The sequence below is a fragment of the Mirounga angustirostris genome, unplaced genomic scaffold (genome assembly GCF_029215605.1).
Source record: "Mirounga angustirostris isolate CCGP_5_RB_7025 unplaced genomic scaffold, mMirAng1.0.hap1 SCAF_11, whole genome shotgun sequence".
NCBI lineage: Eukaryota > Metazoa > Chordata > Mammalia > Carnivora > Phocidae > Mirounga > Mirounga angustirostris.
Window position 1 is genome coordinate 19,284,010 of NW_026991719.1, and position 19,571 is coordinate 19,303,580.

Consider the following 19,571-nt stretch of genomic DNA (forward strand, 5'->3'; position numbering starts at 1 on the left):
AAAGAAAGAAAAGAAAGCTGCCTTGGTCAACTGGCAGCTGAACATAAGCCACGAGAGTGAGCCCTGCCTGGATCAGATAAATAAATGTATACTGTTGGATGTCACTGAGGGTGTTTGTTATACAGCATTACTGTGGTGACAATTAAGTGACACAGGTATACACCCAGTTAATCAAGGACTTTCATTTTATCATCATTCTTGCACATTATCTCACAAATACGTGTCAAGAGCCCCTAGCAAAAAATGGAGTGTAGAATGACTAAAAATAAATACAGTAAATGCAAACTTTTGAACGTGATGGTTGTTAGCCACTCAAATAAAACCCAGGACATTGCACAAGGTAAGGTCACTGGCATTTTAGAACTACACAAAAGTTGGCAAGAATCCAGACAATCCTGGTGTAAGATAAATTGAAGTTAAGTAATTAAAAGGAGAAAAGCAACCTTTATTTGTAGTCACAAACGCTGCACCAACTAATGGACTGAAGAGTTTGCAAATTCTCAGGTGCCATCTTAATTGCAGCTGAATAGCTGTAAGAGTAAAAGCAGTTCTCTCCAACTGTGGGCTTGAGGGTAAACAGGGTAGGTGATCCCTAGTGAATCTGTGCTGCCAACTGCAAGAACAGAGGGTAACAGCTGCAATCAACACCACACTCCCTAGCTTACCATAAAAATAATAAATGAATTGTCACTGAAACAACAACAACAAAACCTTGAAAATGTATGTGGACGAGCACTGCATTCACCTTCTGGCAACTGTACTGTACCAAGAAAAACATAACTGGAAAATGGACAATACAAGCAATTAGAATGGAAAGGTTTCTTTTTCTATAAAGCTGGGTTACATTTTCTTTCAAGTAAGAAGTGCTTCTGGGCAGGGTGGTGGGGGGCATAGAGGGTCATTTGCAAAGGGGCAATCTGTTTCCAAAGTGAATAAGACAATACTCTGAATCCCACACCATGTGTTTAATCAAAGACCCTGTTAGGTATGCAGCTGAGTAAACCAAGTAACATGTTGAAATAACTTAAAATGGATTTTTGATTGACTGCAGTAATCAGGGAACAGTGGCGTGAACAATCCCTGAATTATTTTATTATGACCTTGGAATGCATTCTTTGATTGACAATAACTCCCAAAGAGAAAAAAAACACTGAGAAAATCTGAAGAATTTCCAGTTTTGTATTCTGATCCTTGTCCAACTCCTCTGTGGACCCCATTCTACGGCAGTAATTAACAATCTCTCTCCTCAGCAGCTAGAATCCTACTCTTACACCTTCCTTGGGTGGGTGGTAGAAGAAGGAGAAGATAACAGATAGGTTTAGAAGGCCTTTTTTCATGTTGTGAGGGGTGGGAAAGACTGTTGACCCTGGTTTCTTGAACCTTTTCCTTCTTCCCCAGTTTTTAATGGTTTCCCGATGCCAGCAAGTTAGTTCAAAGGATGTAAGGCAATCAGAGGAATGCAGTGAAAAGCAATGAAGCTTACAACCTCTAGAGACCTGTTCCTTCTTCCATTTATCCACTCAACAAACTTATTTCAAATACTGAATGACTACTCTGTGCCTGCTATATGTTAAGTGTTGTGGAAATACTGATGAACAAAGGTAGTGGCCTTCCTAGAGGAGTTGCTAGACTAATGAGATGGGGAGGTGTAATTAGTACGTACATAGAGAACTGGGTTGTGACAAAGTATAGAAGCACTCCAGGGGGGATGGGGGCAGTGAGAAAGGAGCAACCAAACCCATCTGACAACCGGAGTTGGGGAGCCTTCAAGGCAGAGAAGTCAGGGTCCTTCTTAAAGAGTACCCAACAAAATTAGGCTGACAATGGAAAGTTGACTTCAAAATGATATAGTAAGTGGATCTGGTCTCAGTAGTCCATCCAACTCACCCATATTGTCCTTGGACTTCCATCAATAAACTCTATAATCTCAATCTTTCTGAGAACTATGGATGTATACGAATCAATACAAGCCTTAGCATGAATAACTGCTGCCACTACATGAGCCTGAGTATCAGCTGGGTACCTGTTAGATTCCAGAAACTATACTAGCCATGGTGTCTTACTTGTTTGAAAGAAAGGTGGGTGTTTTATTTCCTGTGATTCATATGAAATCTGAGATCTATAATAGGTTTATCAACCTTTTCATAACTCCATGAACAATGAAATATACTTCAGATTTAGGTTTCCCTTTCCAAAAAACCTTAATTAGGGGGGAAAAGTTTATATTCGTAAAAAAAAAAAATGATGTATGTTCTTTCCATTTCAAGTATGACTTCAAGGATGTTATGTTCAACAGAGATCTAATCATGTAAACTTTTAACCCAAAATACTGTTTTTCCCAAGTGAATAATTTTTATTCTTTGTCCTTGAGAAGGCCAAGGAAACTTTCCACTGCCTAAGAGAGGGGATTCAGACTCAAATATGGTGCATTTTGTTAAATTAGTTCCTTGCATTTATGGGTTGATTGCATTTAGAGGACCACGTAAATGTAGTTTGTCATTACCCTGTGACTTTTCTGCTGCACTTCACAGAGAATAAATTCAAAGCTGATTATTGTAAAGAAGCCCATTGTGACACTTTCAAAAATATACCCAAAACATACTTTGGACCATAAGCAAATTTAAGTCATGGAAAAATTAAAAGGCAATAATTTACAGACTATAATTTATAGCATTTATGGGATTTCTCTGCTCAAAGTTCAAAATGAAGAGTAGTCGATAGTAGATCTCATTTAATCCTGCAAATAACCCCAAGAAGCAGTAATTATCACTATTTTATACTTGAGGCAACAAGCTAAGAAAGATTTAGGAGAAGGTTGGGTGTAAAGCAGCCAAGACTGAACTGTAGGGCTAAGAGACTTTAAAAATCGTTTTTGTAACACACTACCTGTGGTTAAACCATTTTGTGTTTATTAAAATACTATATTCTGTTGATGCTGTTGAACTAGCTATAAGCCAACTGAATCTGGAAATTGATAATGCTAACCAAAGACAGACTGAATAAGTAATCTCACTCCTCTTTACTGAAGCAGGAGATAACAATTCCCACTGTGGACAGAGAAAAGACCGGAGCAAACTCATCTCCTGGCAATCAAGTATCAGGGCAGGGAAGGATCAAGTACCAAACCCAAAATGAAAGACAAAACAAAAAGAACAGTTTTTGTCTAAGTCAAAGAAACTTAACCCCAGAAACATATAGCCCTTTCAGACAAGGCACCAGGTTAAGTAATTTTTTTCTCTTAGAAACAGTGTTTGAGCCATACCTTTATAATTTTCAAGCACTTTACAGCATGCTTTCACACACATTATTGCATTTGATCCTCACAGCTATTCTACCAAGTGGAATTTATTAATGCCCCCATTTGATAGATGAGGACACCAAGTTCAGAGCAGATAAACAACTTGCTGAAGCACATAAACCATGATCAAGACAACACTCAATGCCAAGCCTTCTGATCTCAAGTTTTTCCCTGGGAAAACACACTGCTTCTCCCTCTTGTTTGAGCCCAAGACAAACAATTTCAAAAATAGCTGGGGAAAAAAAAAACCCTAAAATCAAGTAACTCCTAAGCTGAAGTCAGCTCATGCCCAAACGCATTTGGCATCAAATTATTATTCAAGCTGATTTTTAGAAGGTTAATCTTTGGTTAGAGTCCACATATAAAAAAAAATCAGTCTCAAATATTTGGTGACTGTTTCCTTTTCATTTTGTTGACATCACTTGGCATCAGGGAAATACAAATCAATACCACAATGAGCTACGACCTCACACCTGTCAGAATGGCTAAAATTAACAACTCAGGAAATAATAGATGTTGAAGAGGATGCATATAAAAGGGAACCTTCTTATACTGCTGGTGGGAATGCAAACTGGTGCAGCCTCTCTGGAAAACAGTATGGGGTTCCTCATAAAGTTGAAAACAGAGCTACCCTACCACCTAGCAATTGCACTACTCAGTATTTATCCAAAGGATACAAACATAGTGATCTGAAGGGGCACCTGCACCCCAATGTTTATAGCAGCAATGTCCACAACAGCCCAACTATAGAAAGAGTCCAGATGTCCATTGACAGATGAATGGATAAAGAAGATGTGGTATATCTAAACAAGGGAATATTACTCAGCCATCAAAAAGAATGAAAGCTTGCCATTGGCACTGACATGGATGCAACTAGAGGGTATTATGCTAAGCAAAATAAGTCAGAGAAAGATAAGTATCATATGATCTCACTGATATGTAGAATTTGAGAAACAAGACAGGATCATAGGGGAAGGGAAGAAAAAAATAAGATGAAAACAGGGAGACAAACCTTAAGAGACTCTTAACTATAGGAAACAGTTTCTAGAGGGGTGGGGGGTGGGGGAAGGGCTAATTGGGTGATGGGCACTAAGGAGGGCACTTGATGGAATGAGCACTGAGTGTTATACGCAACTGATGAATCACTGATGAGTCACTGCCTCCGTAACTAATAAAAACAAAATATTTGGAGGTTAATAATCAAGTAGGAAAAATACAGTATCTCAGAATACGTTTAATACTTTTTCCTAAACACATTCTGCTTCCACATTGCTTGAAGTTAGATTTAATAAAGTCCTAGAGATATAAGAGATATTTACTGTGTCCATTGAGAATTCTTAGTATAAAAAGGCCTACATAAGAATTTTTATTACAGGGCGCCTGGGTGGCTCAGTTGTTAAGCGTCTGCCTTTGGCTCAGGTCGTGATCCCAGGGTCCTGGGATCGAGCCCGGCATCGGGCTCCCTGCTCTGCAGGAAGCCTGCTTCTCCCTCTCCCACTTCCCCTGCTTGTGTTCCCTCTCTCGCTGTCTCTGTCAAATAAATAAAATCTTCCAAAAAAAGAATTTTATTACATTTAGGCAAGTTTGGACCTGCCATCTGTATTATTAGGCACAATTCCTAAGGTTTAGAATTATCTAATACACCATGAACATTTCTCAATTTCAGCAGCCCTCAAGCACAAAATTCTTCTTGCCCATGGGTTTGTGAGTAGGCTGCATTTCTTGAGTAGGCTTGGCAGAGCCAGGCTAAACTCCAGGCTTTATATCAAGTTCATGTGTGTAACAGATGTCTTCAACATTCTGGGGCCAGGAGCTACTTGGGATATGTTCTTCTCATGGTTGATGGCAGAATTTCAAGAGACCAAGCCAAACCATCTGAGCACACTTAAACCTTTTACTCATCCATTAAGTGATATTCCATTGTCCAAACCAAGACACATGGCCAAGCCATCCATCAATGGAGGGGGAATAAACCGTTTCCTCTAGTTGGGGGTATCACAAAGCAAGTACACAAATTTATGAATCTCTCAGAAGAAGGAAGTAAAGAGTTGGGAAAATTCATTCCATCTACAATACAGGAAATTTTATTATATCAAAGTTGCATTTTAACTGTAGTCACTAAATCTGCTTCAAAAAAAATATTTCCCAGTTTGTTCTTAGAGTGCCAGTGTGTAGTGTGAGAGAACTACCCAAAAGTGAGATTAGAAAAAAATATCTTGAGAACCATGCCAAAGAATGTAGCTTTATCCAGGAACAATGGGATGCTACAGAAGCCCCTTTGACTTTGTATTCAGAGATTCCCCAAAACCACCTGCCCCCTATACCTCATTACAATGTTCCCCCCAGGGATCCATCCCAACCAAATTTGTTTTGACCTCCTTATCCTTATCTGGTGGGGCTTTCAGCACACTGGGAAGGTAATGACACAACAAATGTTGCTGGTCTAGTTTAATTACAATTTAAATAGTAACACTGACGATAAAAGAATTTATTGTTTATTAATTAATATTTACTTTAATTTGAATTTACTGTCATGATTTTAACTGACTTAAAGTGGTAGAATTCACTAAAAATGATGTTTTAAATGGTGTCGGCCCTAGTTCTATTGAGATGTTGCCCCAGAGACAGGGATTTTTACTTTGGTTTTCCCCCTCCTTTTGTCTGCACCAGCTTTGCCTGTCTTCCTTCCCTTTCTCATCTCACTATCACTTATTATCTTAACAGACTGATGTACATGATTGAGGTAATCTCCAGAGCCCAAGCATCTCACTGTTCTGGTCTACCTGGATGCCATAGTGATGCTAACAATATAAACTACAAATGATAGTACACCAAGCATGTATGGCAGTCCCTCTATGCAAGTAAGACACCCTGTGTCTCCCCACTAATATACTGACAAATATAATCTCTTTGCTTCCCCCAAAGATGTGATAAAGGCATGGATGAAAACCAGCTTGCTGAGTTCCACCCTCACGAAATGGAATGGATTTTGATTGACAGAGTATAAGTGGGAACGGTAGGACAATAAAAGGGTCCACTCATTTTACATACTTGGTAAGATTAGAAAAGATTTTACCCTCTAATACAGATATATTTCTTGAGTGCTTATTCCATTCATTCATTCCCAAAGTTATTCATTCAACCTACAAAATGTGATGTTCCAGGCACAGTGGTCCCAAGCTAGGACCTGAAATATTATTATGAACTACAACAGACACCTTTGTAGCCATGGGACTAAAGTAATTGATTTGTTTAAAAAAAAAAAAAATGATGTGCTTTGAGCCAAAAAAGAACAGTGGTCTCACAAATACTAGCCAACTGAGCTTAAGGAGATTATTTTACCTCTCCAATTCTGTTTTCTAGTCTGTAAAATGGACATAATTATACTTTTTTTGTTTCAAGTTTTTATTTAAATTCTAGTTAACATATAGTGTAATATTGGTTTCAGGAGAATTCAGTGATTCATCACTTACATACAACAACCAGCGCTCATCACAACCAGCGCCCTCCTTAATTCCCATCACCCATCTAGCCCATTCCCCACCCACGTCCCTCCATCAACCCTCAGTTTGTTCTCTATAGGTAAGAGTCTGTCTGTTATGACTTGTTTCCCTTTTTTCCCCTTACCCTATGTCCATCTGTTTTGTTTCTTAAGTTTCACATGAGTGAAATGATATGGTATTTGTCTTTCTCTGACTAATTTCACTTAGCATAATACATTCTAGCTCCAGCCACGTCTTTGCAAATGTTAAGATTTCTTTCTGATGGCTCACTAATATTCCATAAAAGGGTAAATGGTGATACTTAATCTACTTTTCTTCCAGAGAAAACTACATCAACTGTCATTATGTGTGAACACAGTACAAATGCTTTATGTCAATATTATTTTGAATTTTAAGTAACAGATTGCCTTCAGCAGATCACCTCAATGTAAGGACTATTAATTATATCCACCACTATTCCTGTGTCACAAGAAACCACAAAATCTCAGTAGAAAAGAACACGACCATCTATCTTTATTCTCATAAGTCTACAGGTGAGCTAGAGCAGCCCTACTTTACACTACAGGTCTGTGGGTTGACCAAGATGACTCTACGTACCCCTCACTGTACACTGACCAGTGGGTGCCTAGGAAGGCATGTTGTTTTTACAGCAGTGGCAAAATAAACATAAGACAAATATAAGCAGAAACAAGAGAGGCTCAGAACTAATATGCTATCATTTCCACATTCCATTGGTCAATCACGTGGCCAAACCCAGTATCAGTGAGGCAGAGAAATTTATGCCCACAGTGGCAAAGTGAAAAGGGTAAATACTTTCTGAATGATAATCTAGATCATCCCAGCTCTCTTTTTCTTTAAGAATTTTCTGAGAACAATCTTGGGTGGGATATCGGCTTTCAACATGCCATTTCCCTGCGCAAGAACCACAATGGCTCTGTAGCACATATTTATTTACTAACCCATTAGCCATTAATAATCTCCTTCTACCCTGACATCTCCATTGTAGAGGCTGAAAGCCCAATACGTCATTTCTCAGCTTCCTTTGCCTCTAGGGGTAGGCATATGAAATGTGGCCCAGTTCTGTTTAATGAAACAAAACCACAAGCCTGACAAAGGCTTTTAGAAAAGATTTTGATCCCTTTAGAAAAAGACAAGTAGGAAAGGAGAGCTGGCAGGTAAACCATTTTCCCCTTTTGCCCCAACATGAATGTAGAAGTGATGTCTACAGCTGTAGCAGCCATCTTAGGACTATGACATAGCAACCATTAGAAAAAGAAGGCCAGGATGTTCAGGACTTGGTTCCCTGAGGGCATCATCAGGCAACTCCTGTAAGTAAAGAAAATATTTTTTTGTTAAAGTCACTTCTGTGTTACTTGCAAATAAATGCAACTTATACAGGCCCCCAATTATCTATTTGTAACATCTAAACTCTTCTGCCTGGTTTTCCATATCTTTACTAACCTGGTCCCATGTGCCCATCCATCATTTACAAAAATGTTCCCTCAACTCATGTCAGACTGCTCTCCTCACATGTCTTTGTTCTTGAATTGCCCTCTCCCTGCTCATTTGCCAATCCAATTACAATCTATCCTCCAACACAGAACTCATATCCAACTTCCTTCATGAAGTTCAACCCAAAGTGAACTCTTCCATTTTCTGAAACCCAGTTGAGAGTTGATCTTCCAAAAACCCAGCTTAGTTTTTTGTTCTCAATGTTGCTTAGATGACTGCTTCTTAACATTTAAAGAGTGACCATGCTCTCTGGGCTGCAGGGACATGGCTAAACACAGCAAGAAAGTTGGAATCATTGGTAAATATGGGACCCATTATGGTGCCTCCCTCAGGAAAAAGGTGAAAAAGATTGAAATAAGCCAGCACACTAAGTACAGTTGCTCCTTCTGGGCCAAAACCAAGATGAAAAGATGAGCTGTGGGGATCTGGCATTGTGGTTCCTGCCTGGATCTACAACACCATTTCTGCCATCACAGTAAAGTTGGCCATCAGAAGACTGAAGGAATTGAAAGACCAGTAGAAGCTACACCATTTGAAACATCGCTAGCCTATAATAAATCCGTTAATTTATGTAACAACAGTGACAACCAAAGAGTGACCATTTCTTATGGATGGATCTCCATGGTCCCAAATGGTATAGGTCTTAGAACACAGCACAATACATGTTGATTATGATTATACCAACAGGCTGGCTGGTATGTAAGTAATTTTTAATTAGTCCTCTGAAAGTTACAATGTACTTTGCATAGAAAATCCAACCAATCTACTTAAGTAAACATGCCAAGAGAAAGGCAACTCCTTAGCTGAAGGCAATATTCATCCATTTGTCCATTCATCCACCAAATAATTATCAGGTACCTATGTCATAGAACAACTTATTTTCATGAACTATCTTAATACAGCTCCACCTCCATCTCCTTCTCTACTACTTCCTACAACACACACATTTTTCTATGATCCTAAGCTGCAACTCAGACTTCCTTTCTCCTAATTGCTCCATATTGCTTAAGTGATCTACACCCATCCCCCACAGGACCTGTGTTTTCAGACAGTGATCTCAGGTACATATTAGGAGAAAAGCAATCTGACTGTGCTGACTCACACCAGCTATGCATCACTGACAGCCCCTTTATGGGTCCCATGTGCTCCTGTCTCTTTTATTTACGTATTACCTTTCAATTCAGAAGAATTTCACTCTAGATACAAGTTGAGAAAGTTCAGACTACTTGTAAGGCATCATACTTCTCCTCTGAACCCAGTGGTAAGTCAAGCATCAATTTATTTATGAACCTAAAAGATCCTTTTAAAAAATGCATTTATTAGGTATGCTTGACACACAATAACCCACCCATGTTTCAAGTGTATGACTTGATAAATTCTGATGTGTATATACTCATGAAATCATCAAGACAATCAACACTTTCAACACCTTTAAAAGTTTCCTTGTCTTTTTGTATCCACTGACCTGCTGTCACAATATGTTAGATTGCATTTCTTATTTGACATAAAGGGAATCACACAGTATAGATGGATAAGGATAGATCTTCTTTTGGATTCTTTCCATCAGTACAATCATTTTGATAACCATTCATCATGTTTTTAAAAATATATCAATAGACCATTCCTTTAAATTGCTGAGTAGTAGTATATGGACATAGCATATTTTTCTTATCCATTCACCTGTTGATGGATATTTGGATTTTTACTAGCATTTCCAAGGTATTAGTATCAGAGGCCCTGTTAACAGGTTACAGAGGTGAGAGACACTTAATATCATGTATTTATAACTAGGGAATTACTTATAGCTTGGAAACAATTCTCCATATATGTCTCACATTCTGGCAGGTCTTCTGAGCAAAAGCACTGACAGCTTTTGTTCCAAAGTATCTCCCCAAGGCTGTTTGTGTATTACAGAGCCAGGACTAGAAAGAGGCAAACATGGCACCTAGGGTTCCAAATTGAGAGAGATACCCACCCCAAAGGTTGTGCAACTGCGGGGCCAGCACCAGAGAGAGCACCTCCTTAAATGTAACACAACATTTAGGTTCCTCACTTGCCTTACTTACCCTAGCCCTGGTCCTACACAGCCAGCAGTCCTGGCAGATAGAGAAAGTGTTTCCCCCCAGAGCAGAAGGCAGGTGTGTTTGCTCTCCAGGATTATAAAGGTACTAGATCCCTCTGGGGCAAAGGATGGGCAGGTTTGCCAACAGTCCCCTTTAAAAGACTGTGTTTCCTGTGTTCAGAGCTCCTACCCTGGGCTATAAATGCACCATGTGTGCAACATTCAGCCAGGCCCACCTATGTGTCACCTCCACAGGACTTGAAGGAACTGGTACAAACATGAAGCTGATGCTGACAATTGTATCATGAGTAATGAAGTCCCTGGTCTCTAGCTGAGGAACTGGCTAGTTCTTTCAGCATCTATGAAACTGTGGCTGGCTCAGTTGTTACTTGCAAGTAGGGAAAAATCTCAGGCCCTTCAGTTTTTGACAACTATTAGCACAGACTGATGCCAAATCCATTATCTTGATACCCAGCTGAGAGCGAACTTTTAGGTAGTGCAGGCACCTGCTGCATGCTGTCGGGTAAAAGGCCTGACAGAAGTCATTCTAACCCCTCTGTATACTCCATTATTGCGCTCATTTATTCATTTGGCAAGCATTTATTAAACTCTTACTACATGCCAAACACTGTGCTATAGAAAATAGGATTTTTGCCCTCCTGGATTCACTACCTGGTGGAGACAGCAGACAAACAAACAAAATGGTAATTCATGGAGGTGACTGCTATAACCAAGATGAGAAGTCAGGGAAGGCTTCAGAGGAGGTGGTGTTTGAGTTGAGTCTTAAGAGAACAGTAGGCATTCATTGGGAATGAAGATGGGAGTTGGGTGGAGAGAACAGGCATGTGCAAAGTCATACATATATGAAAGAGAAACTTAAGTTCAGAGAACGATGAGGGAATTACTGTGGCTAAAGAATAGTTTGTGTGTTGAGGGGGAGGCAAAAGAGAGGGAGAGCCCACGGGAGGAAGGGTGGGGTATTGGGAGAGAAACTCTAAAGACGTAGATATAAAAGAGAAGGACCTGGAATGCAAAACTAAGGAACTGGGGCTTTAAGTAAAATGGATGCTTCAGAGTTGGCTCTCACCAGTTTTACTTTTTAAGTGGGGGAGCCATGCTATTTATGGTTATCACATTGAATTATAACCATTTGTATCTACAGAAAATCCCCCCTGCTAGGGTTGAGCTCCTGAGGGACTAAAGGACTCCATCTTGCTCACTTTTGCCTTCCAATTCCACTCTAGTTGCTACTCAAAAAGGAAAAAAATGATACTAACAAGTGAGTTACTCAGCAAAAATTAACTTCTCCTCCCAGATAATCTCTATGTCTGATTTACCTCAAAATATCTCATTTGTGAATACTTAAGACAAATAAATGAAAAACTGGAATGTTTCTGGTATTTTGGGGAAAAAATGATCATTCCAGGTTGTAGCTTACAATTTTTCTCTCGCTTTTCATTACTTTATTCATGAGATGGCTTTTTTTAATCACTTTGTGTAGGATACTAATACAGTACTTTACTCTAAAATAAATTTTATATTCTTATTAAATATACTTCTTTTAAATTTATAAGGTGCCATGTATTATTCATTGACAAGTCTTGGCTCATACCACAGATTATGTATCATTTTTTCCATGTATCATAAGTGGCCATTTAGATTGAAATCAAAATTATATTTAACTGAACTCATAACTGGTGAGTTATTCTCTCATTTCAAACTTATTTTCTGGCCACTTGTCTCCACCAAATGTTATAGATGAAACATCTTTCATTAAAACACCTGTAGTAAGAAGTTAATATATCAATATTTGTTTTATTCTAAAATATTTTCTTGAGTCTAAAAATTTTGATATGCTCATAGTGTGGAAACCCCAGAGTGAAAACATAACCCTTATTCACAAAGAAGTGAGACTATATGTAGATATATTCCACTGAAATATTAGAAACCCAAAATTCACTTAACACTGTCTTTCTTCTTTCAGTTCAAATGTCTTTATTCAAACAAAATACTATTATAGAAAACTTCCTACAGATCAAAATTATTCTCATTTTAAATGCATTATAACATTTTAAAAAGTTCTTTTGCATATGCATTTGCCTGCAATGACAAGGACTTAAATAAGTGCAGAGTCTTTCTAGAAGTCTTTCCTTTTCTGAGAAAAACTTACACTTTCTACTGAGGGTGATCAGACTCAAATGTGAGTAAGAAATACCTAAGAGTTGATCATAGTAACTACCAGCCACCTTCTCTTTTCCTAAGGTGATTTTGCCTTCTAGAAATACAAGCTCCAGCTTCACTCCTTTCCCTGCTTTCTTCTTGAAGCAACTGAAATTGCTTCTTAAAAATAATAGCACTATTATGTTGTGCCAACTCTCACCAATGTTAGTTATTACCACATTTCTCATGACATTTTGAAGTCTGGCAAAATAAGGTGTAAAGAGTAACCAAGCATCTTTTGTTTTGTTTTAATCAATCAACGATTTTGTTTGCAGAAACTGGTTGGAGGATAAAAAGGGTACCAGAAGTTTCATCTATTGGGAACTCAACTTGGTTCCATTCTGTAAGCACAGGCCTACCCAGGTACCCCACTGTGATGGAAGCTGCTTGAGAGTGGAGATGAAACCCAAATCCACAGCTAGCACAAATGAATGACCCAACCTCAGGGGACAGCATCCTATGATGGAAGGAAAAAAGCCTGGAGTCTTTTCTGAACCACACTGCCTCCTATGCATGTCATAAGGCACCCTGAGCTTCCTTCTTCTCACGTGGAACATAGAAATAATTAGTGCCTATCTCGCAAGACAGTGTAGAGTTCAAATGGCACAATTCAAGGAAAAGCAGTTCATAAATTCAATCTAGTTTGAGTTTTGTATTTTTCCCTATGCACGTGTACTTTCACTATGTCCAACTTATATACATATATACCTTTTAAAACACCCACACACACACATATAAATAAAACCCAAATCCCCTTGGACCTCCGGCCTTAATCACAGTATTCATCTCCCCTTTCTCGGAGCAACCATTACCAGTTGTTCATTAGCCAGCATGTGTTTTGAGCACCTGACCACACTGATTGTCTGGAGAGATCCCCTTCTGTATTCTACAACCACAGTGTGTTTTTCCATTTTGTGAAGAGACCACATTTTATGGATTTACTTTTTTTTTTTAAGATTTTATTTATTTATTTGACAGACAGAGATAGTGAAAGAGGGAACACAAGCAGGGGGAGTGGGAGAGGGAGAAGCAGGCTTCCCGCTCTCAGCAGGGATCCCGATGCGGGGCTCGATCCCAGAACCCTGGGATCACGACCTGAGCCGAAGGCAGACGCTTAACGACTGAGCCACCCAGGTGCCCCTGGATTTACTCTTAACAGATATTTACAGGGTTTCTTACACTTTCTCCACATAAATAAGACTGAGATGAACATCCTCGTACTCTCCCTGGACACCAGATTAAGTGTGCAGGGCATGCACCAAAGTAGGTATTTGATACTTGCAACTCATGGTGGTGAAAGCCTTTTCAAAGGGGCTCTACCAGTTCGCACGCACTAGCAGTGGACATATTCTCATATTCTCCATCTTGTCTTTTCAGACTGAAGTTTGGTCATCTGGATGAAGAAATAACACTTTGGTGGGGGGTGCCTGGGTGGCTCAGTCGGTTAAGCATCTGCCTTCGGCTCAGGTCATGATCCCAGGGTCCTGGGATTGAGCCCCACATCAGGTTCCCTGCTCAGCGGGGAGTCTGCTCCCTCTTCCTCTGCTCCTCCCCCTGCTTGTGTTCTCTCTCTCTCAAATAAAAAAAAAAAAGAAATGACACTTTGGTGGTTGAAAGTGAAAATGAACTTTTCCATGATTCATTGTTTCACGTAACACCCAGTTCTCCATGCAATACGTGCCCTCCTTAATACCAACAATACATCAAAAACTAATGATGTACTGTATGGTGACTAACATAATAAAAAATAAAATAAAATTTAAGATAAATAAAAATAACTAAATAAATCTTAAAAAAAGAAAATGAATTTTTCACAGGTTGTATTAAATATTTCAATTTCTACTCTGAATTCACTGTGTACAGTCTTGCCTGTGTTTCTCTTACAGGTTTCTCCTTCTATTTTTTTTTTTAAAGATTTTATTTATTTATTCACAAGAGACAGAGACAGAGAGAGAGAGAAGCAGAGGGAGAAACAGGCTCCCAAGGAGCAGGGAGCCCGATGTGGGACTCGATCCCAGGACCCTGGGATCATGACCTGAGCCGAAGGCAGACGCTTAACCATCTGAGCCACCCAGGCGCCCTCTCCTTCTATTGAGGTACAGGGTTCTTTCTGCATTTCAGATACTAATGTTTTGTTATATATGCTAAAAAATACCCTCCCCATATGTTGCCTTCCTCTCAGTTGTGTGTTTAATAGTGTCCTTTGACTTAGAAAAGTCTCCACCCAGACCTACTAAAATGTTGTCTTTTCCTTCTATGCCTAGTCATTTTTATTTTAAAATATCTTCTACTTGCGTGGTCATAGAGATGTTACTCCACAATTTCTTGTGAATATTTTCAAGGTATCTCTTTCAACTTAAACGTCCAGTTTCTCTGGAATTATTTTTTTGTGTACAGTCTATTGGGAAACATGATCAAAAAAGACATTAACCACTTTTCGACCCTGGCACTGGACCCGGGAACTCAGACTCCTCAGCCTTCCCCTGTCCTTGGAACATGGCTTCTGCTTGCCTTTCCCACTCCCAGAGATTGCTCCAAGAACACAGCCTCGAGATGGTGAGGTTACGGTGAAAACACTGACATGGTCTCTGTGACTGAGTTCAGTTAAGGGCATCTTTATGAACTTTTAAGATTTGGAGGGCATGTGTGGGGATCCACACATCTTGCTGTCGCCCCAAGACAAGCCTCGTATGGACCTTCCTCATGCTATGATCAAAACCGCCACCTACCACCACGGAGGGGTCTTTCCCTTTTGTTGGTCTCTCCCTGCCTCGAAGGGAGCTGGTTGCAGGTCACACAGACAAAGCTCCCAAGAAGGTCGTGAACTCACAAAGTCTAAGGAGGCAATCTACTTTTTCAATATCAAAGTCCTTTCCCAACAGCATTTATTGAACAATCCATCAATTCCTCATTAATTTTTAGTGCCACCTCCTTCTCAGAACTGTCTTCTGTTTCTTTCTACGTTGTCTATTTGGATCCTGATCGATTGGTCTCCTCCTTCACCAACAGCACACTATGCTAAGTACTACAGCTGCATGATGCATCCTAAGCTTTGCTAAGTTCCTTTTACACATATTGTCTGTCCATTTACTATTCTGGAAGTATTTCAGAATCTGTTTGGTGAGTTCCATTAAAAATCTGGAGGATTTCTGTATTATAATACATTCCTAAATTAATTTGAGGATAATCAACTTCTTTAATACTGAGTGCTCCAATGGAGTAGTATAGCTGGTAAATATTTTATTTTTGTATCTTAAGATTTAATTTTTCCTTAAAGATTTTCCATATATGTCTTATTAGGTTTGTAGTTTTACCAGGTTTCTATTTTTATTCCTATAGTGAAAAGGATATTTTCTCTTACCTCTTTGATTGCTGTTGGTATACGGTTTGTTTTTGTTTTTTTAATACTGACCTTATCTCAGAAAACCTGGCTGAACTCGTAATATAGGTTTATCTTCTTGGATTTTCTACAGAAAGTCCACAAATAATCAAATTCAGACTTTAAGCACTTATGTTTTCGCTATTATATTCCATTTTGAAGCTCTCCACTGAAATATTAGGTAGGAGAAACCGACATCCTCATCATGTCCCAGACCCAAGCTGAATGGGCATACTTAATCGTCAACATGAAGTACGATGTTCATGCATTCTTAATTCCTATTTACCATGAGATTTTATCACTAATGGGTTTTTAAATCTTTCCTCTTTTTTCAGCCATTGACTGGGGTAGATGGATACACTGGTTTTATTTTACTTTGCTAAGGTGGCAAATTCCACTGATAGCTTTTCTAGTGTCTGAACATTCTTGAATTCCTGGTATAAATTCCCACTTGATTTTACAGCTTTGCTGTTTATCCGATTTTTATTTGGGTTTTCCTATCAATGTTCACAAGGTGAGACTGGCCCACAGTTTTTATTTGACTTTATTTGGTTGTAGTTCTAGCCATAGAAAATGCTTTATTCATTTTCCTTTAAATGTGCGCAATGGCAAGTCTTAAAGAAAAAAACAAAGGTTGCTCACGCCTTTAAATTTCCATCAAAGTTTACTCCTAAAACTGGTTAATCTTCAAGTTATTTTGAGGGAGAGGTCTATTTTAAAGCACAGTTTTTATGTTTCATTGAACTTTTTATTCATATTTGCTACTTCTTGGATCAAGATTGTTGTGCATGTGTGCATCTATGTGTATATATACTTACACATTGGGATGTCTCTATGCACATACTTATAGGAAATCCCTGTTACGTAAGTTTAAATTCAATGACCGCTTTAACTCTGTGTTCATGTGCATATGCCACCTTTTTTCATTCCAAATACCGTTTCCCCCCTTATTTTCTTAGTCCCTCGCCAAAGATTTGCCTCTATCACTCTTTTTAAAGATGTAGCTGTTGGTTGTGCAGATCACCTAAACCGATTTTTCTTTTATTATCTATCTTTACTTCCTCTTTGGCTTTACTCTTTTTTTTTTTTTTAAAGATTTTTATTTATTTATTTGAGAGAGAGAGCAGGGAGAGTGTCAGGCAGAGGGAGAGGGAGAAGCAGGCTCCCCACAGAGCAAGGAAAGTTCGATGTGGGACTCGATCCCAGGACCCCGGGATTATGACCTGAGCTGAAGGCAGTCGCTTAACTAACTGAGCCACCCAGGCGCCCGGCTTTACTCTTCTTTACTGTTTTTCTTTTACCAGTTTCTTGACTTCTATCTTAAACACGTTTCATTTTATTTTTAAGGCAGACCAGCAACTTCCCTCTTAGACCTTCTGTGGCATTCCACAAGTTATGCAATATAGAGCTTTTTAACCATTTCATTTGAAATAGCATTTTACTTTAGAGAACATTTGAGTTTTTAGAAATGAGAACAGTGTTCACACGAGGATAAGCTATTTCTTCACTGTTTTTAATTTTGACCTGGAAATGGCCTGTGACTGGTTTTCAGAATTTAAGGCTAACATTTTGGCCTTGTGCAAACCTCTTGTTTGAGAATATCCTATGTACACTTTGAAGAATATATATTCTGTTTATGATTCTGTTACTGAGACTTTTGTTTTTTAAAAAACACACCTCTCCACCAGATTCATTTTCCTAGATAGCTACACTGTGCTCAACTCTCCCACTAGAATTATACTTTTGCTTATTTCTTCTTGTAATTTGTCAGTTTTTATGTTATTTATCTTTAGGCTATGTTGTAAGGTTTACTTAAGTTTATAACTGCTGCATGTCATCAATCAGTCCTATCATTTTGAGATGCCCCCTCCTTTTTGTGCCTTTCATGTTCGTGTTCCTGAAATTCTACTTTGTCTGATATGTCACTAAGGCAGTTTTTTTTAAAGAGCACAAGTAGGGTGAGGGGCAGAGGGAGAAGCAGACTTCCCACTGAGCAAGGAGCCTGATGCGGGACTCGATCTCGTGACTCTGGGATCATGACCTGAGCTGAAGGCAGATGCTTAATTGCCTGAGCCACCCAGGTGACAAGACAGCTTTCTTTGCCTTCTTCTCCTGGCTTATCTTAACCCCTTTATTTTTCAAGCTTACTGGTTTTTACATCTTCTCTCACAAGTTGCATATAATTGGATTTTATACTACAGGCAAACTCTTAACTGAGCATCTTAGTCCACTTGTGTTTTTATGATGACTGAATTTCACCTTCTTTCTGCCACTCTTTATTTTCTATTTACCATACTTTTCCTTTGATTTCTAGTTTCCTGATTTCAGTTCAAGTGATCTTTTTCCTTCATGTTTTGCTCCCCCTTACCGATTAAGAGCCATAGTCCATTTATTTACTTCTAGGGATTACCCTTAAAGTTTTAGCATATTTGAGTTTTTCTTTTAAATACTGAGTTAAGCACTTACCTATTTGTTCCTCGACCACAAGACAAAAAAAAACTTAACCATACTTTCTCTAAATATCACTGGAATTCTAACATTTACTGGTTTATGTTATTATTCCTTTGTAGATTATTTCTTTTTCCCCACCTCTGGTAGCTTCTATCCTTTTTTCAACCTGAGATGGTCTTAAGTTTTATTCCAGTGCGGTCTAGATTTTTTTTTTTTTTAAGTCCTGCTTGAAACCTGCAATGTTTAAGAATCATACCCTTCCTTCAGTTTGCTCCACATACCACTTTCTGCTTGTGGAAAAAAACCTGTGAGATAGACGTTAGAATTTCTTTTTTTTTTTTTTTTCCACTTCCCTAGCTACACTGTGTTTCCTCCATGACTATGTCCATACCAGTTATGGGAGTCCTACAAGAGGCAGTTCCCACCACAGCCTCTTCTGGGAGATTCCGTTTCAGGCTTAGATTTGGCCCAATTCCAGGCTGTGGCCCATATAGCAAGTTAGTTTTAGAATTGAAAAAAAGTCATGTTTAAAAATCACTTTGAGCATTTTCATGGTTAGAATGCATCATTTTATCAACTAGCACAAACAAAAAACAGTCTTTGGTGTGGGCCATCAACACTAGGTTATAACTAATATCTTTTTATCAAAAATTTAAGATCTCTCTACCTCTGTCAACTATACACGATTATCTATTAACACTTCTATATAGAAGTCAGTCATTATATGAACTTAAGTTACGTCTAGAAAATCTTTTCTCAATCTTCAGCCCTTGCTCTGAGGCCAGTATCCCTCCAAACTGCCACATATACTCTCATCTTTAAGGCAACTGCCTTCAACATGAGGATTAAGACTTGGCAAATGTCAATGAAATCACGTCCCGCGAACACTCACCTCGAAAACCCAATCATCTCAAGTGCTTTACTGCATGTGTGAGAGCAGCAATACTCAACACAATCACAATCACTTGAATATAGCCAAAGCCTTTAAACCAAGTTGTCCTGAGCATAACAAAAAAGAGTTTGAAAGGGATTATCTTTCTTTAAAACATTAGAGTTCTAGTCATTAAAACAGTTCCCATTTTTATTCAAATTTAATAAGTCAGAAGGTCCTAACTGCAGTAGGATTAAGATAACGCTCTTGAATAA

At 38.8% G+C, this 19,571-nt stretch overlaps 1 long non-coding RNA gene and 1 pseudogene across 1 annotated transcript in view; one reads left to right on the plus strand and one right to left on the minus strand.

Moving 5' to 3' along the window:
* Positions 1-19,571, minus strand: part of LOC135362007 (uncharacterized) — a 316,651-nt gene that overhangs the window by 250,629 nt on the left and 46,451 nt on the right. The window lies entirely within an intron of this gene.
* On the plus strand, positions 8,578-8,855 carry LOC123852599 (large ribosomal subunit protein eL43-like; annotated as a pseudogene).